At 40.8% G+C, this 17939-nt stretch overlaps 1 protein-coding gene across 15 annotated transcripts in view; it reads left to right on the top strand.

Moving 5' to 3' along the window:
- LOC129763160 (elongation of very long chain fatty acids protein AAEL008004) overlaps positions 1 to 17939 on the top strand; it is a 213991-nt gene that overhangs the window by 90874 nt on the left and 105178 nt on the right. For 3 of the 15 annotated variants that reach the window (XM_055762092.1, XM_055761972.1, XM_055762084.1), the window contains exon 1: positions 16011 to 17056. The exons of 2 other annotated variants lie outside the window; for them this stretch is intronic. The gene's annotated coding sequence lies outside the window, so the exon portion shown is untranslated. Of the gene's footprint in view, positions 1 to 16010; positions 17057 to 17939 lie in introns of those variants that run through there. 10 more of the 15 variants (XM_055762009.1, XM_055762025.1, XM_055762019.1 and 7 more) reach the window with 10 other exon arrangements.

The following is a 17939-nucleotide window of genomic DNA, read 5'->3' as shown; positions in this document are numbered from 1 at the left end:
GGATAATCACACACGAACATCGATAGATTTAAGGAAAACATATATTTGGGACATGTAATCAAGGTCTAACCAAGCCAACACATCTCTCACCGGCACATTGGGCTGCCTTCCTCTAGCCCGAAGGGAGTTCTCTAAATTCGATCTGGCAACAAGATACACCTCACACGACCAAACAACGTGTTCGATGTCGTGGTAGCCTCGGCCACAAACGCAGATATTGCTGCCGGCCAGATTGAAACGAAAGAGTAGCGCGTCTAACGAACAGTGATTGGACATGAGTCGGGAGAAGGTGCGAATAAAGTCCCGACTCAAGTCCAGACTTTTGAACCATGGTTTGAGGCTAACCTTAGGGATAATCGAGTGAAGCCACCGGCCCAATTCACCTTCGTTCCATTTGCGTTGCCAGTTAGCGATGGTATTTTTACGGACTAAAGAGTAAAATTCATTGAAGGCGATTTGACGCTGATATATATCGCCTTCAATTGCACCTACCTTTGCCAATGAGTCAGCCCTCTCATTACCCGGAATTGAGCAATGTGAAGGGACCCAGACAAAGGTAATGACATAACAGCGTCTGGATAAAGCACTCAAAATTTCTCGTATTCTCTCAAGGAAGTACGGCGAGTGCTTTTCCGGCCTCACTGAACGGATAGCTTCGACAGAGCTAAGACTATCCGTTACAATGTAATAGTGTTCAACAGGTCGTGAGGCGACGCTGTCCAGCGCCCAATGAATTGCTGCCAATTCAGCAATATACACTGAGCAAGGATTCTGAAGACTGTGTGAGGTGCTAAAAAATTCGTTGAACACTCCAAATCCTGTGGACTCGTTTATAGTGGACCCATCAGTAAAGTACATATTATCACAATTGATACCCCCATACTTTTCATCGAAGATCGTTGGAGCGATCCTCGATCGTTGGTAATCTGAATATCCATGGATATCTTGCTTCATGGACAGATCAAAATGCACAGAGGAATTGATGTAGTCAGGGAAACAAACACGGTTGGGAATATACGAAGAAGGATCAACCTGCATGGAGATGAATTCATGATATGAACTCATGAATCCGGAGTGAAAATTTAGCTCGATCAGCTGCTCAAAATTTCCGATCACCAATGGGTTCATGACCTTACACCGGATGAAGAACCGAAGAGATAATAAATTGAAGCGATCTTTTAGTGGGAGTAGGCCTGCCAAAACCTCGAGACTCATGGTATGCGTTGAGGGCATACATCCCAACGCGATACGGAGACAAAGATACTGAATTCGCTCGAGTTTAATGAGGTGTGTTTTGGCAGCTGATTGAAAGCATAAACTGCCATACTCCACCACTGAGAGAATAGTTGTTCGATACAACATTATAAGATCTTCGGGGTGGGCTCCCCACCAGGTGCCGGTAATTGTACGGAGAAAGTTTATTCTTTGTTGACATTTTTTACTCAGATACCTAATATGGGCCCCCCAAGTACATTTGGAGTCGAACCAGACCCCAAGATACTTGAATGACATAGCATGAGTGATCGGTTTACCCAAAAGTTGAAGCTTTGGTTTTGCTGGTCTATGCTTCCTAGAAAAAACCACCATCTCTGTTTTCTCCGTGGAGAATTCGATCCCTAGCCCAATGGCCCAGGTTGAAAAATTGTTCAAAGTATCTTGTAAGGGTCCTTGCAGGTCGGATTCGTTTGATCCTACGACAGACACCACTCCATCATCTGCAAGTTGTCTTAGGCTGCAATTTTGTGTAAGGCAATTGTCGATGTCGCTTACATAGAAGTTGTACAAAAGGGGGCTTAAACATGAGCCCTGGGGGAGGCCCATGTAAGAGACCCGACTTACTGCCGAATCTCCGTGAGAAAAGTTCAAATGCTTCTCACAAAGCAAGTTATATAACATATTATTCAATAGAGGCGGAAGACCCCGAGAGTGTAATTTGTCTGACAAAACCTCTATTGAAACAGAATCAAAGGCCCCCTTTATGTCCAAGAATACTGAAGCCATTTGTTTTTTTCCGGCGTAAGCCATTTGAATTTCTGAAGAAAGCAACGCAAGACAATCATTCGTCCCCTTGCCCCTGCGGAACCCATATTGTGTATCTGAGAGTAGGCCATTCGTTTCAACCCATCGATCAAGGCGAAACAAGATCATTTTCTCCAACAATTTCCGTATACAAGACAGCATTGCTATTGGGCGGTACGAATTGAAGTCGGACGCGGGTTTTCCGGGTTTTTGAATAGCTATAACTCGTGCTTGTCTCCAATCATCTGGAACAATATTATTCTCCAGAAACCGATTGAATAAATTCAACAAGCGATGTTTCGCCACATCAGGGAGGTTTTTCAGCAAGTTGAACTTAATTCTATCCGATCCCGGAGCAGAATTGTTACATGAAAGGAGAGCAAGAGAGAATTCTACCATCGAAAACTCGGAATCAAGATCGCACCTATCTTGTGGTATATCTCGAACAATTTTTTGCACAGGAGCGGAATCAGGACAAACCTTCCGTGCAAAATTAAAAATCCATCGATGTGAATATTCTTCGCTTTCATTCGTTGAAGAGCGATTTCTCATGTTTCGAGCCACTTTCCATAATTTTTTCATTGACGTTTCTCGTGACAAACCTCCCACGAAATTTCGCCAATAAGCACGTTTTTTCCCTTTGATTAAGTTTTTAAATTGATCTTCAAGGGCTAAATACGTTTGAAAATTTTCAGGGGTTCCACGTTTCCGAAAAGCTTTAAATGCATTCGATTTTTCTACATAAAGCTTGGAACATTGGCTATCCCACCATAGATTGGGAGGCCTTCGGGAAATGGTGGAACCTGGGATGGGTTTCGTTTGAGCGCGAACCGCGCTGTCATAGATCAAACGAGAAAGGAAGTTATACTCCTCCAATGGAGGTAAACCATCTCTGGAATTGATGGCTAGAGCAATCGCGTCCGCATATTTTTTCCAGTCAATGTGTCTTGTGAGGTCATATGCCATGTTTATAGATTCAGAAGAATTCGACCCAATGGTGATGGAAATTTTGATTGGCAAGTGATCACTACCGTTGGGGTCCTGGATTACATTCCACTTGCAATCTAACGATAGTGAATTCGAGCAAAGCGAGAGGTCAAGAGCACTTGGGTTGGCAGGAGGTTTAGGTACACGTGTTGTTTCCCCAGTGTTCAAAACGGTCATATTGAAGCTGTTACAAAGGTCATATATCAACAATGAACGATTGTCGTCGTACTGTTCCCCCCAGGCAGTTCCGTGAGAGTTGAAGTCTCCCAAGATCAATCGTGGCTCAGGAAGGAGTGAGCACATGTCATCAAGTTGTTTGCGGCTAACCGCAGCTCTCGGAGGCCAATACAAGCTGACAATACAGAGGTCTTTTCCTCTGATGTTTGCATGACAAGCAACAGCTTCAATCCCTCCAATAGGTGGAAGGTCAATTCGAAAAAATGAGTGGCACTTATTGATCCCCAATAGCACCCCTCCGTATCTGTCATCACGGTCCAAGCGTATAATATTAAAATCGTGGAAAGAGAGATCATCTCGCGAAGAAAGCCAAGTTTCGGACAGAGCAAAAACATCACAATTGAACTTATGAATTAAAAATTTGAATGTATCCAATTTAGGGATAAGACTACGACAATTCCACTGTAAAACAGTGATATCTCCGACCTCTCTATTTGAATTAGACATCAAGAGAGATAATCATTGCAAGGAGGGGCCATGTTTGCATCAATTGTTGCAAAATTGTCTTTAATACTGGAAGCATTGATATGACAATGGTTCTGATGGAGTCGGAAACATTAAAGCATGTGAAGATTTGAGCCACAAGGTCAGTCAACTTTATAAATCCCGATTGGGAAGTTGAACTTGACGGTAAAATAGGGACAGTTGGGGTTTTTGATGTTCCTTCGAGTGCTGGGTCGTTCGAAGGTGAATTATTCCCACGGAAGCCAGGAGGAACCTGATTTTGCTTGTCCGCTGCACTCGATTTTTTAGGCATGCTAACAGAGGGTATAACCGGAGGGGCTTGTACTTGAACTTTGGGAGTGGTCACATTTTTGCGCCGGGGATTCCCTTGGAAGATGTACGGTGTGCCCTCGTTAGCTGTATCCGCTTCCATTTCGTCAACTGGCAGCGAAGCGAAGACATTGTTTGCGGTTAAAGGTTGTTGCTGTTGGGCCAATGGAGAAGCGCCCTTTAAAATTTCCGCAAAAGTGCGCTTCGAGCGTTCCTTTAAAGAGCGCTTCTGCTTCTCCCAGCGACTCTTGTAAGTTTCACAAGCCGAGAGCACGTGCGGAGTTCCTCCGCAATATGGACACTTTTGCTCAATCGCACTGCAGGATTTGTCCACATGTTGCTCTCCGCAAGTGGCACAGCGCTCCTTGTTGGCGCAGTAAGCTGCTGTGTGACCAACTGACTTGCATTTCAGGCAAGTCATGGGCTTTGGCACGAAGAGTCGCAGCGGTAGCCTCAATTTGTCCACCATAACGTAGTCAGGGAGGGCGGAGCCAGCAAAAGTGACTCTAAACGAGTCGGACGGCGTAAATTTCGATTCTTTCCCTTCCTGGGAGACTTTGCCGAGTTGTCGGCATTCTAAGATTTTAACCTTAATCAAAGGCAGCTTTTTAAATCTGCCATCTCCTTCCATAATTGATTTGCACGTCAGACCCGTTTCGGTTATCACCCCCGAGATTTCTACGTCATGGGAAGGCACGTAGACACGATATTCCAGGGTAAACCTCTGGTCGACGACAATACCGTTTGCGTCTTTCCGATCAGCTACGACAACACGCAGTTTGGTCGGTCTAACCTTCGAAATTTCTGTCACGGAGGAGTATCTTGCCAGATCTTTCATGATCTGAATAACATTAAGTGCTTTTCCGTTTGGCTTAGGCCTGAAGAAAACAACCCACGGACCAGTTCCAGGTGCATCTTCAGGATAGACCTTGACACGTGGAGAGAAGACTACAGGACGAGAAGGAGATGACGAGGATTGAAGGGGATCGGGGACAACAGGATGGGGAGGCGAAATCTGAGCTGTTGTAGGAGCGAGGGGGGTTGGAGAGGAGGTATTTGCAGGTTTTTTAGAGGGGGGCTTGCTAGAGTTAGCAGACTCGTCCCCGGACGAAACATCCTCTGATGTAGGAACGCGTTTAAGTGTCTTCGCTGTTCCTTTATTAGAACTTTTTTCAACCAGAGGGGAGTCATCATCAGAGATCTCCATATCTGGAGATCCTCCCCCTCCTTCTGCCATTCTGTAATTGGTACTTATATTCTAATAATTTGTTTTTAATAATAATAATAATAATTAAAAAAAAAATTTAAAAAAAAATAAATCTTATGTCTTATTTATTTCTATTCACCACAATGCACCCCAGTGCTGATGAACTGGCAACCGCTGCTTGCTTCTCAATCGGAGCGCTTGAGCGCTCGGCACTATCACACACCACTAAGAAGTGATGCTCTCCTTCACACTGCTGTAAGTTAGCAGCGAATCGCGCTGGTATTGTGTGCGTGCAACTGACCACCGATGTCCGACTTCGACTGCGATGGCGACAAATCGGCGATAACTGAAAGCCGGCTGGCCTTGCCAGGCTTTGACGATTCAGCCTTTCTCACCAATTCCGAGTTCACACTGCGTTCCACGATATCTCGAACAATTCGAAAACGCGCGAAAAAAGCACACCCGGGCGACAAAAAAAAAATAATAACAGCCAACGGTAACCGAAAACAATGCTTCAACGGAGACGCTCACAGCACACGGACAATGGTACGTTGTTTGGAATGTTTTTTTTCTTCTTCTTCGGCTTCGTTGGCTGAATCGGAGGATTACGGCCACTGGCTGTTGCGAAATACATATTGCTGCTGCCCCTCCTGCTCCGACAACTCTGAATCGTTTATTTTGGAATAATTCTCCACCAGCGTCATATTTTGTAAGCGAATTAGTTATTTCTAAAAAAAAAAGTGGAGCATTTGAAGCGTTTTAATGCTGAACTTGTATCGGATTTTTTTCTCTGTATGCTGCGCCTCAGCAGTTTCCGAAGGAAACTGTTGCATTTCTATTATGGCACGAATAATTTCCAGTTAGACGCAACAACACTCATTAATTCATGCATGAGATTCAATGAAACTCAGCCGGTGGAAACAAGGTTGACAGAACAGGGGAAGTTTCATGGTCCGCTTGCTAGCTCTCACACCTTTTATTTGCTTTAGACGAATTCTTAATGTGAGATTGTGTCGCCTGGGCAGATCCAACAATAGTGACAAATCTTCTTCTGACTGCGTTTGAGCCTTAATATGGTATGCCTTTCCTAACCATAACATTACCGCCATCGGATTTGATCGTTTTAGAAATCGATTAGATTAATGTGATGAAACGGCACTTTTCAAATGTTTCATCAATCGAGTACAATTTCCTATTTTTCTTCTATTTAGTTATATGCTTGTTGCTCATTGATCCACAAAAATGTTTTGATAGCTTATGAATTGCTTTGACATCAAGTTATTGAAATCACAAAAAATTATATATGAGCGGGTGCCAGCACGGAAGTCCGTCAAGACTCATCGTTTGATGATCATTTGTTTGAAGTAGAGTCTTCCACAAAAGCTCTTCTTAGGGCTAGAGGCGAATGAACTGGAAAAATTGAAAGCCTCTTTAACCCTTTTCGGTGATATTAAATTTTTATACGGATGTCATACTGGTCGGATTTATTTTCTCCTGAAAGAGCATGTATCACTGCCTGTATCATGTAACATTATGAAAGCTAAATAAAGTTTGTTTAGTTCTTATCGGTTATTATTCTTAAATATTATCTAGTATTATTCGTCGATATCTATTTAATGATCAATGTGTTTTAATATATTTTTAATACGAGTACCGGTGAGTTTCTGCGTTTTTTTTTAAATAATGCTTTATTCTGCAAAAATGGTTGCAAATTTAATATTCAAAGTATTGCCCATCGCTAGTCACAATTTTTTCCCATCTTTTTGGGAATTCACGGGTCCCTTTGCGGACATTATCGGCCGGTTCGTCGGCTAACCACAAATTGATCCAATTTTTGACTTCATCAAAATTGGAGGAGTGCTGGTCAACCAAGCCATGTTGCATCGATCGAAAAAGGTAGTAATCGGACGGAGCAAAGTCTAGAGAATACGGCGTGTGGAATAGAACCTCCCATTTCAGCATTTCCAAGTATGTTTTGACCGGTTTCGCGACATGCGGCCGAGCATTGTCGTGCTGCAAAATAACTTTGCTTGTATTGTGGCCGTTTTTCCTTCAGTTCACGGCCCAAACGCATCAATTGTCGTCGGTAGAGGTTCCCCGTAATGGTATCATTCGGTTTCAGCAGCTCATAGTACACCACACCCAGTTGGCCCTACCAAATAGACAGCATAACCTTCTGGCCGTGAATATTTCGCGTGGCCGTCGATGTTGATGCATGGTCAGGGTATCCATATGTTACCCGACGATTAGAATTGTCGTAATGGACCCACTTTTCAATGCCGGTAACGATTCGATGCAAAAAAAACCCTTTTTATGCCGTTGGAGCAGTTGTTCGCACGTGAAAAAACGGTGTTCGACGTCTCGTGGCTTCAATTCATACGGCACCCAATGTCCTATCTTTCGGATCATTCCCATTGCTTTTAGACGATCGGATATGGTTTGCTGAGCTACTCCAAGTGTATCTACAAGTTCTTGTTGCGTTTGTGACGGATCTTGATCGAGTAAAGCCTCAAATTCTTCATCTTCAAATTTTTTTTTGGCGGTCCAGAACGTTCTTCGTATTCCAAGTCAAAATTACCACTTTTGAACCGTGCAAACCAAGTCTGCCACGCTCACTCAGTTTTCATGGTCACCATAAACTCCCACCAAAAATGTGATGACTTTCCGCAGCTTTTTTCTTCATATTGAAGTACTGAAGTAACACTCCCCGCAAAAACACTCTCGTTGGTACGAAATTCGACACATTCGAAGTGGCAAAAAACTATGTTGTTTACGCTTCAACTTTTTGACACAAACAGAAAAAGTCGCGCGTGGGATCAGAATTTGATCGTTCAAACATGTCTTCAGCCACTTGATTGTCATGAAATGTCTAAAGGAAAATTGAGCTCTATTGGCACTAGTCGTGCTGCGACTTTTGTCATGTCCAAAACATCATCCAAAATATGACGAACGGTCTCGTGAGAGATATTCAATTCACGGACTAGCTCTCCAAAACTTGAATGAAAAATCTCAAGTACCAATCCTTTTATTTTGTTGATGTCTTATCAGTTGAAAAGGGTGATGGTCATCCTTGACGTGACAAATAGGTCATCTCTTCTCGGCCGCCTTCGAGTGCCTTATACAACTGATACATCCGTGTTTTCGACATAGTTGAGTTACCAAATGTATTCTGCAACATTTTCAACGTTTCGGCACAACAAAATTTTACACCATTTTTTTAACCCATCTGCTTTTATTTTTATTATTAGGCTCATCTAGCAATTCAACTGTAAAAGAGACGAATTTATCGTGTACATTTTTCTCATGCTACACATTAGACGTTTGAGGCGTTAGAGTATTCCTATTCTATCGATACACAACACATGTCGCATTTTTCGACGTAAGAATATTCCTATTTTTCGAGTGTTCACAGCGGGACTGTTGATATGAGGCTTCCATTGTTGTGTTTATAAATAGCACCAATTACCGATGCAGCAGATCGATTGTATGTGGAGTGAGAGGCTGGGATCACCATCACATGATGATTGATGCATGGACGTAGTAGCTAGAATAACACACAAAGATGGTCAGTTGAGGGCCTAAGTTATAAGCTCATGATTGTTCGCTTAGTAGCGGACACACAACCAATTAGGCTACGAAGATCCCCATTTTACACAATATTTTTGACCAATAGAATTATTCATATCAAAAATCGCCGAGCTATAACAGCTTAAGAACAGTTAGCTTGTTCTAAGTGACGCTGTAAATAAACTAAATGATAGACCGCGCTCAAAATTGATATTAGACCACTGACAGTAGAACCAACTAAAAAAAAAATATTAAAAATGTTCAGCGGGAGGATTCAAAATGACAAATTCGCGGTATTTATTCGACAGAATGCATACGGCAACCACTTTTGGGCCCACAGAGGCTGACGTTGCTCATACACGGCAGTCATTAATTAGTTTACAGCGGGGTCGACGCCGCCTAAATACGGCTGTCACCTAGTGGTTTGCAGCAGCAGCGACAGATATTACTATTTTATTCAATACAAGGAACGGCAAAGTATGGATCAGGTGCTCCGTCGTGAAACGGTTAATGCGTGCTTATTTGCAAAGGGTCTCTTATTTCATTCCCTCGTATTACTCTTATATTTTTATATTGGCATATATATTATACACAGGCGGCTTGGGTAAATGCTGTACCAATATGGGAGACTAGAACATTTTTTTATACTTTTAAGCTCATATACTGTAATGAATGAGGATGTCATTAGATGAGCTAAATATTTATTTTGGGTGTACAAAATCACGCAAACCATTCGCCCTATCCAGGGCCACTAAGGGCCACTAAGTACTAAGGATATATTAGCGAATAAAATGAAATAATTTCTATTCGGTCGTGTCCTGTTGTATAGGTTGTCCTTGTATAATGTTGTAATTTTCAGATCCGTTTAGAAACACATGAATGAACTTCGTTCTATGATACTGCAACAATCGGACTAGCTTGCTTGGAGGCAAGCCGAATAAATGGAACACCGGCACTTATTTTTTTATGATTCAACCAAACAATATAAGATTATAACGCTTGTTTTCTAAACGAAGATAGTGATTATATACCATTATATCATTTCGAACGAAATTTTTCTCATTTTATAAGCTCAAAAAATGGGTGGTTCTATAGTTATGAAACGGAGTGTTTTACAATTATCCTATGAAGAAGGATCAAGTACACTTCTGAAACGGAGCAGCTCTTCATTTTTCAAACCACCCTAAGCGTTGTGGGGCGGATGGACGACGGTAGCGCTTTTGGGTGGCGTGATTTGCCGCGTAGCGCAGGGTAAACGGCTTACATACTGAGGTGAGACTTGACTCGGTGCATTCTATACGTGTAACGACTGATTATTATTTTTATATTCTTTCCACATTGCCTATTGCCTGGGGCAAGACAGGAAAGTTCCAGATATGATAAATAGTAATGCAGCCAGCTTACGAGAAGTGTAGTAGAGTTAATGTGTAATGAACACACACACATACTGGGTCGGGTGCAATTTGTTTACATACAGGAAATTACCATGCGTGGAATATTCCAGCGGTAGGTTCTTCGGCAAATGTGTGATTAGTTTGTTTACCTCAACTTGATCGGTTGCATTATTGTCAATACGAAGCTGAACCATTTTTCCATATTCGAAAAAATCCTACTAAAAACAATCAAAATTGATTAATTTTTATACTGTTTTAGAATACTGTCAAGATATACTGCACAAATGATAAAGAAAAGGAACACGGCACAAAGCATTAGGGAGGCCGCGAAAATGGTTATGTTAAATTTCAGAAACCGACCATGTACATTTTGATGTTTGGTCCAAAAAATGACCTGCGCCCAATTTCAGCTCAATCGGACATGATTTAGGGTTGGTTCAAAGCGCTCAAGATTTCGATTTTTTTACCCTCGGAAATACCCCAAAGGGTGAGAGAGAGGTAGGGAGGTTGGTGCACATGAAATCGTGGTTAAAAATAAAATATTTATATTGATGCCAAATGTATTCAAATTGCATTAAACGTCGAGATCTAGTGTCAGCTCGAAATTTTTTTTTTGTCAAAAATCGACATTCTGGGACTGTTTTCGGAGTACGAAACGAAAAGTATTGTTTTGGGTGCCAATAAAAATTGTTATCTTGATTTTTGATTCGAAACATGCTACGAAATGTTGATTTGCACACTATGAAAAATATTAGCTCATTCGAACTTCATTTATTAGTGTTGCAGAATTTGAGCTCTTTGAAAACGAAAAAATGACTTTGACCGCTTTGCGCCATCTTCCCTTAAGTATGATTGAGCTGATATTTTGCATAGGGTGTTTTTTCGAGGTGGTGAACATTTTTTATGGAGTAACTTTTTGAAATTCCCGATGATCATTTTCATTGGAACCCTAATGTATACACACCGAATTCTATGTAACATGAAGTTGTTTCATTTTTGTTTATAGATTACTAGCTGACCCGGCAAACTTCGTCCCACCCAAAATTTGTTTTTTGTTATCAATACCTTCAAACATTCACGTTTTCTTACTATGAGCAAACTCATGGGTTCAATCGCAGAACTGTTCATTGATTAATCTTCTATTCGACTCCGTTGAATTTACCTTTTACTATAAAATTCCTAGTATTTCTAAAAAAAACTCATCATTATAATATCAGATTATTTTCAGACACAATTCTCGTTCAATATTTTTCAACCACTTGCAAATAACATGTTTCTCGTTACAGCGAATAAACGTTTTATACAGAAAATATGATAGAATAAAGACAGCCCTAAATCGAACAATTCCTTCCTCGAGATCTGCTCTTATCAACACATCCGGCGATCCTTTTTTTTTTGTATAGATAGAAGAAGATATAAGAGTGTGTTTCATCACATTAAAATCCATTTCCAGTTTTGAACAAAGATCAGTTTCGCTATGGACTAACAGCACTTGTCACTATGTAATTGTAGAACATATGGGAATTTAATTTTTCTTAATTTTCCCTTTTTCCTTCAGAGTTTTCCGAAAATTTTCAATTGTCATGTTTGATTGAGCTAATTTTGGTTGAAATATGTGTAATATTTTTATGGGACCCCCTCTCCATTCCAGAGGAGGGAGGGGTGTGATACCATTATAGAAACGTTTCTCATACTCAAAAACCCTCACATCCCAAATTGTGCTTGATTAGTTCTCGAGTTATGCAGAAGTTTGTGTTTCGTTTGTATGGCAGTCCCCCTTAGAGAGGGGGGAGTTTTCATTTGCTCGATAAATTCTCTAGTAATGCAGAAATTTGTGTTCCATTTGTATTGCAGCCCACCCTTAGAAAGGGGAGGTGGAGAGTCCAACCATCATAGTCTAACCACCATCGAAACATTTATTGCACCCTAAAACTTCAATATGCCTAATTTAGTTTCATTTGCTTCAATAATTATCGAGTAATGCAGAAATTTGTGTTTCATTTGCATGGCAGCCCCCCTTAGAGAGCGGGGTGGAGAGTTTAAGCACCTTAGAAACATTTATTTCACCCTTGAATTTCAATATGCCTAATTTGGTTTCATTTGCTTGAATAATTCTCGAGTAATACAGAAATTTGTTCCAGTAGTTTCCGAGTGCATAAGAATCAGACAGACAGAAATCCATTTTTATGTATATAGATTGTTGGTTTTTGGAGTCTGTTATTATTTATGTACAAATGTATGTACTTGTTATCCATGTATTTTTGATTTAAGTAACATAAATTTAAAGGAATTCAATTTATGATTCATTTAACAAATTTGGAACCGATCTGACGGCCAAATTTCGTGGAACCTATCTAAGCCGTAAAGCGAGGTATGGGTGTAATTGTTTTTTTTTATTGAAATTGAAAACACTATCCAGACATACTTGCTTCGAATCGAAACTATTGCCCAATAAAATTGGACGAATTGATGGTGAGTAATATATAAATAAATTAATTAAGCTATTTTTGATGCAAAAACATTACCATTTGGTTGCTTCCCAAAGACATGAAAAATCATCAAAGTTGCTGCTCGATTTTTCGAACACTTAGCGCGGATTGAGTTGATGGACTCGAAAACTACTGAATCGATCGACATGAAAATTGGTTTGTAGGGGTTTTTGGGGTCGGGGAAGGTTCTTATGATAGTTCGAGACCCCTCCCCCTTCTCTAACGGGGGGCTGTCATACAGATGAAACCCAAATTTCTGCATTATACGAGAATTAATCAAGCAAACGAAACCTAATTGGGCATGTGGAGGTTTTGGGGTGCAATAAATGTTTCTATGGTGGTTAGATACTCCTCCCTCTTCTATAAAGGGGGCTTGCCATATAAATGAAACACAAATTTCTGCATAACTCGAAAACCAATCAAGCAAATCGAGCTAAATTTAGCATATGAAGGTTTTAGGGGGTAAGAAACGTTTCTATGGTGAGTAAACACTCCTCTCCCTCTCTAAGGGGGGGCTGCCATATAAATGAAACACAAATTTCTGCATAACTCGAAAACCAATCAAGCAAATCGAGCTAAATTTAGCATATGAAGGTTTTAGGGGGCAAGAAACGTTTCTATGATAAATAGACACTCCTCCCACCTCTCTGAGAGGGGGCTGCCATACGAATGAAACACAAATTTTTGCATACCTCGAAAACCAATCAAGTAAATGAAGCCAAATTAGGCATGTAAAGGTTTTAGGGGACAAGAAACGATTCTGTGGTGGTTCGACACTCCTCCCCCTCTCTAAGGAGAGGCTGCTACACAAATGAAACACAAATTTCTGCATAAGTCGAGAAGTTATCAAGCAAATGAAATCAAATTTGGCATGTAGAGTAAATATGTCTATGATCGTTAGACGTAAATAACGTAAATATTTCTATGATCGTTAGACACTCCTTCCCCCTCTCTAAGGGGGGTGGGGGCTGCCATAGGAACGAAGCACAAATTTCTGCATACCTCGAATCAAGCAAATGAAGCCAAATTTGGCATGTGTTGGTTACTATCGTGAATCAACACTCCTCCCCTCTTTCTAAGGGGGGCTACGTTACTCGAGAATCAATCACGCAAACGGAACCAAATTTGGGATGTGAGGGTTTTTGGGTACGTTAAATGTTCTATGATGGTATGACACCCCTCCCTCCTCTGGAATGGAGGAGGGGGGGGGAAGATTCCAAAAAATAAAAACACATATTTCAATCAAACATATTCCAACCAAACATGACAATTGAAAATTATCGGAAAACTCTAAAGAATTGCGAAAATTCAATTCCCATTTGTTCTAAAATTTCATAGTGACAAGCGTTGTTAGTCCATTTGATGTTTGCGCTAACGAAATTGATCTTTGTCCGAAAATGGAAATTGATTATAATGTGCTAAAACTCACTCCTATAGCTTCTTCTTTCTATATAAGTAAAAATGGATCGCCGAGTGTGTTGATAAGAGCAAAACTCGAGGAATTGTCCGATTTAGGGCTGTCTTTATTCTATCATATTTCCTGTATCAAACATTTATTCCATGTCTGAAAATAATTCCCTAATAACAATATTATAATGACGAGATTTGGTAGAAGTACTAGGAATTTTACAGTAAAAGGTAATTTCAAAAGGGTAGACTAGAAGACCAACCAATGAACAGTTCTGCGATTGGACCAATGAACGTGCGCTTAGTAATAAAATGTGAATGTGATAACAACAACAAAATTTTGGGCGGGACGAAGTTTGCCGGGTCAGCTAGTTATCATATAAAAATACATTAAAACACATTGTTCAGAAAGTAGATATAAACAAATTTCATTTAGCTTTCATAATCTTACATGATACAAGCTCTTTCAAGGGAAAATGATTTCGATCAGCTTTTCGAATTTGGACCACCTAAGCAAATCGCCTAATATTTCCAAACCAATACGGTCTAAATAAAAAATGTCACATTTTATACTAAGCTACACTTGTTTCTCTCAATCAATAATGTTTTATCATTATATCAAGCTTTAAACTACCAAATATATCATAAAATAAAAGAGATGATTTTTGACCATCTGTGGCGTGATTTGGTCCAGTGTGTGTTTCATCGAAAAAACAAACTTATGTTTATGTAGAGTATTTTGGAATAATGTTACAATCAGGAACAGTGTTCTGGGATCGATACCAGGTGTCTTGGCCATATCCCAGACCAGAAAAATTGGATTGATGGCATCTCGATTTCTGCATGGTTTTTTTTCACTGTTGTTCGATCATTTTCAAACACTTTCGATGCTTGGTCAAAGAAAATCCGTTCTTGATGGCCTGCGTTGCTCTTTCAAACTCCTCCTTCTTCCAGCGTTGTCTACCCATCCTCTTTTTGTAATTCAGCGGCATCTGGAATCAATTAGACCAAAGAAAAACCTCAAACCTGAAGAACCAATTCACCCCACAAGAACGTGTTCATATCACCCCACACAACATGCAAAAATTAAAATGCAATTAATTTCATTTATTGAACAGAACAGAACTTTACTGCACAATACACGAAAAGTTTGCTTAATCAGCTTAAAAACCTTAAAACCACGATCGGAAAATTCACATTTTTTGACTGTGTTCATGCTACCATTTCCTTCCACCGGTCGAATTTTACCAAAGTTTGTTTACGTAAGTTACATACGTTTCATTAATGAAAGAAGATGACATTATAAAAAATCCAAGTTGAGCCGTACTTTTTGAGATAATGGGGTGGTCCAAATCACCCCGTGTTACCCTACCACATCCATACAAAAATGTAATGTGTTAATACAGATTTGACTGGAAATGCACAGATTTCTGCTTATTCTCGAGTTTATAATATTGCCGTTTATGTTTTAAAAATCGTCTGGTTCACGCATGAAAATGTGCAAAAACGTGTTTTAGTGACTCAAAACATTGTCACACCACCAAGAATCTCAAGTGGGGCGTTCTTTACCTATGTACCCTACTTCCACAAACTGCAACCAGTTGATCAAAATGCATGGCAATCAATCCGATGATGCCAGTGATCCGTCGCGCTGAGTGACCTGACCTAATGTGGATCCATTGTGAGAGAGAGCCGGTGACAGAGAGTGTTGTGTACAACGGGTGAGTGCCGTTTCGTCGTTTTTATCCACGCCGTTTCTCTCTCTCACGGGGGTTCGGCTAGAGCGATATCACTCAGGAATAGAGACAGAGAGCGAGAGGGAAGTGATGGCGCGGTGACGAAACCACAAAACACGGTCGGGCGGTTTGGGGGATCCGTTGGATACTATCCGTTCACCACGGTGGCCGCAGCTCAAGTTCAGTTTAGTAAACTTTCGATTGTCAGCGTGTTCGGATCGCAAAACTTTTAGTGCCTCTCACTCTCAGTCTGTGTCCCCCTCGGGCCGGTGAATACGGTGTTCCGCGAACCACACAATCAGTCAGTCAGAAGTATAGTTTTCTGGTGTGTACCATACAGTTTGCAGTGCTACTACCTCCCCATATCATATGTGCATATATTGAAGCTTATGCACGCCACTTCCGCGCGCCACCGTTCATCCGCTCGCCGTGGGGCGTTGGGATAAAAAGAACAACAAGCAGAATTATTCGCAACAGTGCGTGTACTCTAGAGAGACGAGACGGGAGATCTTCCTGCTGAGCGGAAGCGAATCGAATTGAATCGAAACCAGCGGAAGGGCCTTTTACCCCCTTCCCCAAGCGGGCCAGTGTGCAAGAAATCGGCAGTGATCCTGTGCCAAGAGTGCCATGTGGAGAGATTTCCGACCGAGTTCTTAGCTTTTTGGTTAGTTTTTTTTTGAGTTTGTCGGATTTATGCAATACGTTATTTTGTGTTCTTTTTTTTACGTCGGATAGTTTTATTCTGTTGATCGGTTTTGCACAGTGTATTATTTGCCGCGGGGCGGCAATGCTAAAACTTATCGTGTGGTTAGTAGTAGTCAAAATCAGAATCAGCAACATATGATCGTTCTGTTGTCAAGTATAATACAATAATAAAAGGAAACAATATTTTTTTTGTTTTTGTTTTGTTTGTTACCTCGAACAAGTGCTGCCGTTTAGTTCTACTAGAATAGCGTATTCACCGTTTCGTTTAGTAGTTACCCGCTGAGCTGTGTATTCCGACATAACTGAGTGTAACGAATTGGTTTAGTGTCGCTCAAACAAAACAAAAAAAAAAGAAAAGTGTGTATGTGAGTGTGTAAATAACTACCGCAACTGCCATCGCCACCACGTGGGGAAGAACAAGAGGCTGAAGCCGTGGATTCGAGGTTCGAGAGGAAACAGGAAACGCCACAAAAGCAACCGAACGGAGTCTTCCAGGGAATCGATCACACGCCGAAACGATAACTTCGACCAAAGGTGAATATCATTTTCCTTCTTCATATCACCCTGCCATTGTGCAGGGGAGCGGTTATGTAATTCTCGATATATGTGTGTGCGCGCGCCAATTCGAAGGATCCCTGGAGATAAAACAGTGGCAGTAAACCGAGTGACACACAGCTGCTGAGCGCGGGGAAAAATGAGTTAAGCGGGAGTGACGCGTGATCTCGTGATGTGTCTTATCATGAATTGGGTCACAAACACGCGTCGGGGCCAGAGATGCCAGACCCGCGGGAAAATCTGCAAAAATGTACGGATCGATGGATTATAGTGAAATCTCCATGGATTTTTGGTATTCATTGTGTGTTGCTTTGTTCGTTTGAGAATTAAAGTTTAATCTGATTTTGAAGGAAGCGAGGGAGAACAGGGGTGGCATTGCGCATTTCGAAACGAGTAACTCGTTTCGAGAAAATTCGAACTCAAATCGAATTGGTTTTAGTATTATGTATCTTTTTCAAGTTAATATTTTCAGTGTACTAAATGTAAAATTTTTGGGTTCGTAAACAAAGCTAAGTCAAAGTGGTCGAAATGAACAAAAATTACTCGTTTCGAAATGCGCAATGTCACCACAGAACTAGGTGCAATACATCTCTACCGTTATTTTATTTCTTTTCTATGAACTCTTAGCCACATATTTTGGTATGTTCCCCTAGAAAACACAACAACAATCGGTGTTGATTGAAAAGATCATTTGATCTGAGCTTCAGAACGATTTGAAAAACATAGTACATCTCACATACACAACAAAGGATTGTATGTTGTGTCCAGTCTGTTGGAACATGTTCTGTTGATTAGAGTTTCGCTCTTGTCTAGTTTACAACCTTATATACGAACCTTATCCTCTGATTTTTTTTTATGCAGT

This window comes from Toxorhynchites rutilus, chromosome 1 (genome assembly GCF_029784135.1).
Source record: "Toxorhynchites rutilus septentrionalis strain SRP chromosome 1, ASM2978413v1, whole genome shotgun sequence".
Classification (NCBI taxonomy): Eukaryota; Metazoa; Arthropoda; class Insecta; order Diptera; family Culicidae; genus Toxorhynchites; species Toxorhynchites rutilus.
This window is presented reverse-complemented; position numbering and strand designations above follow the sequence as displayed.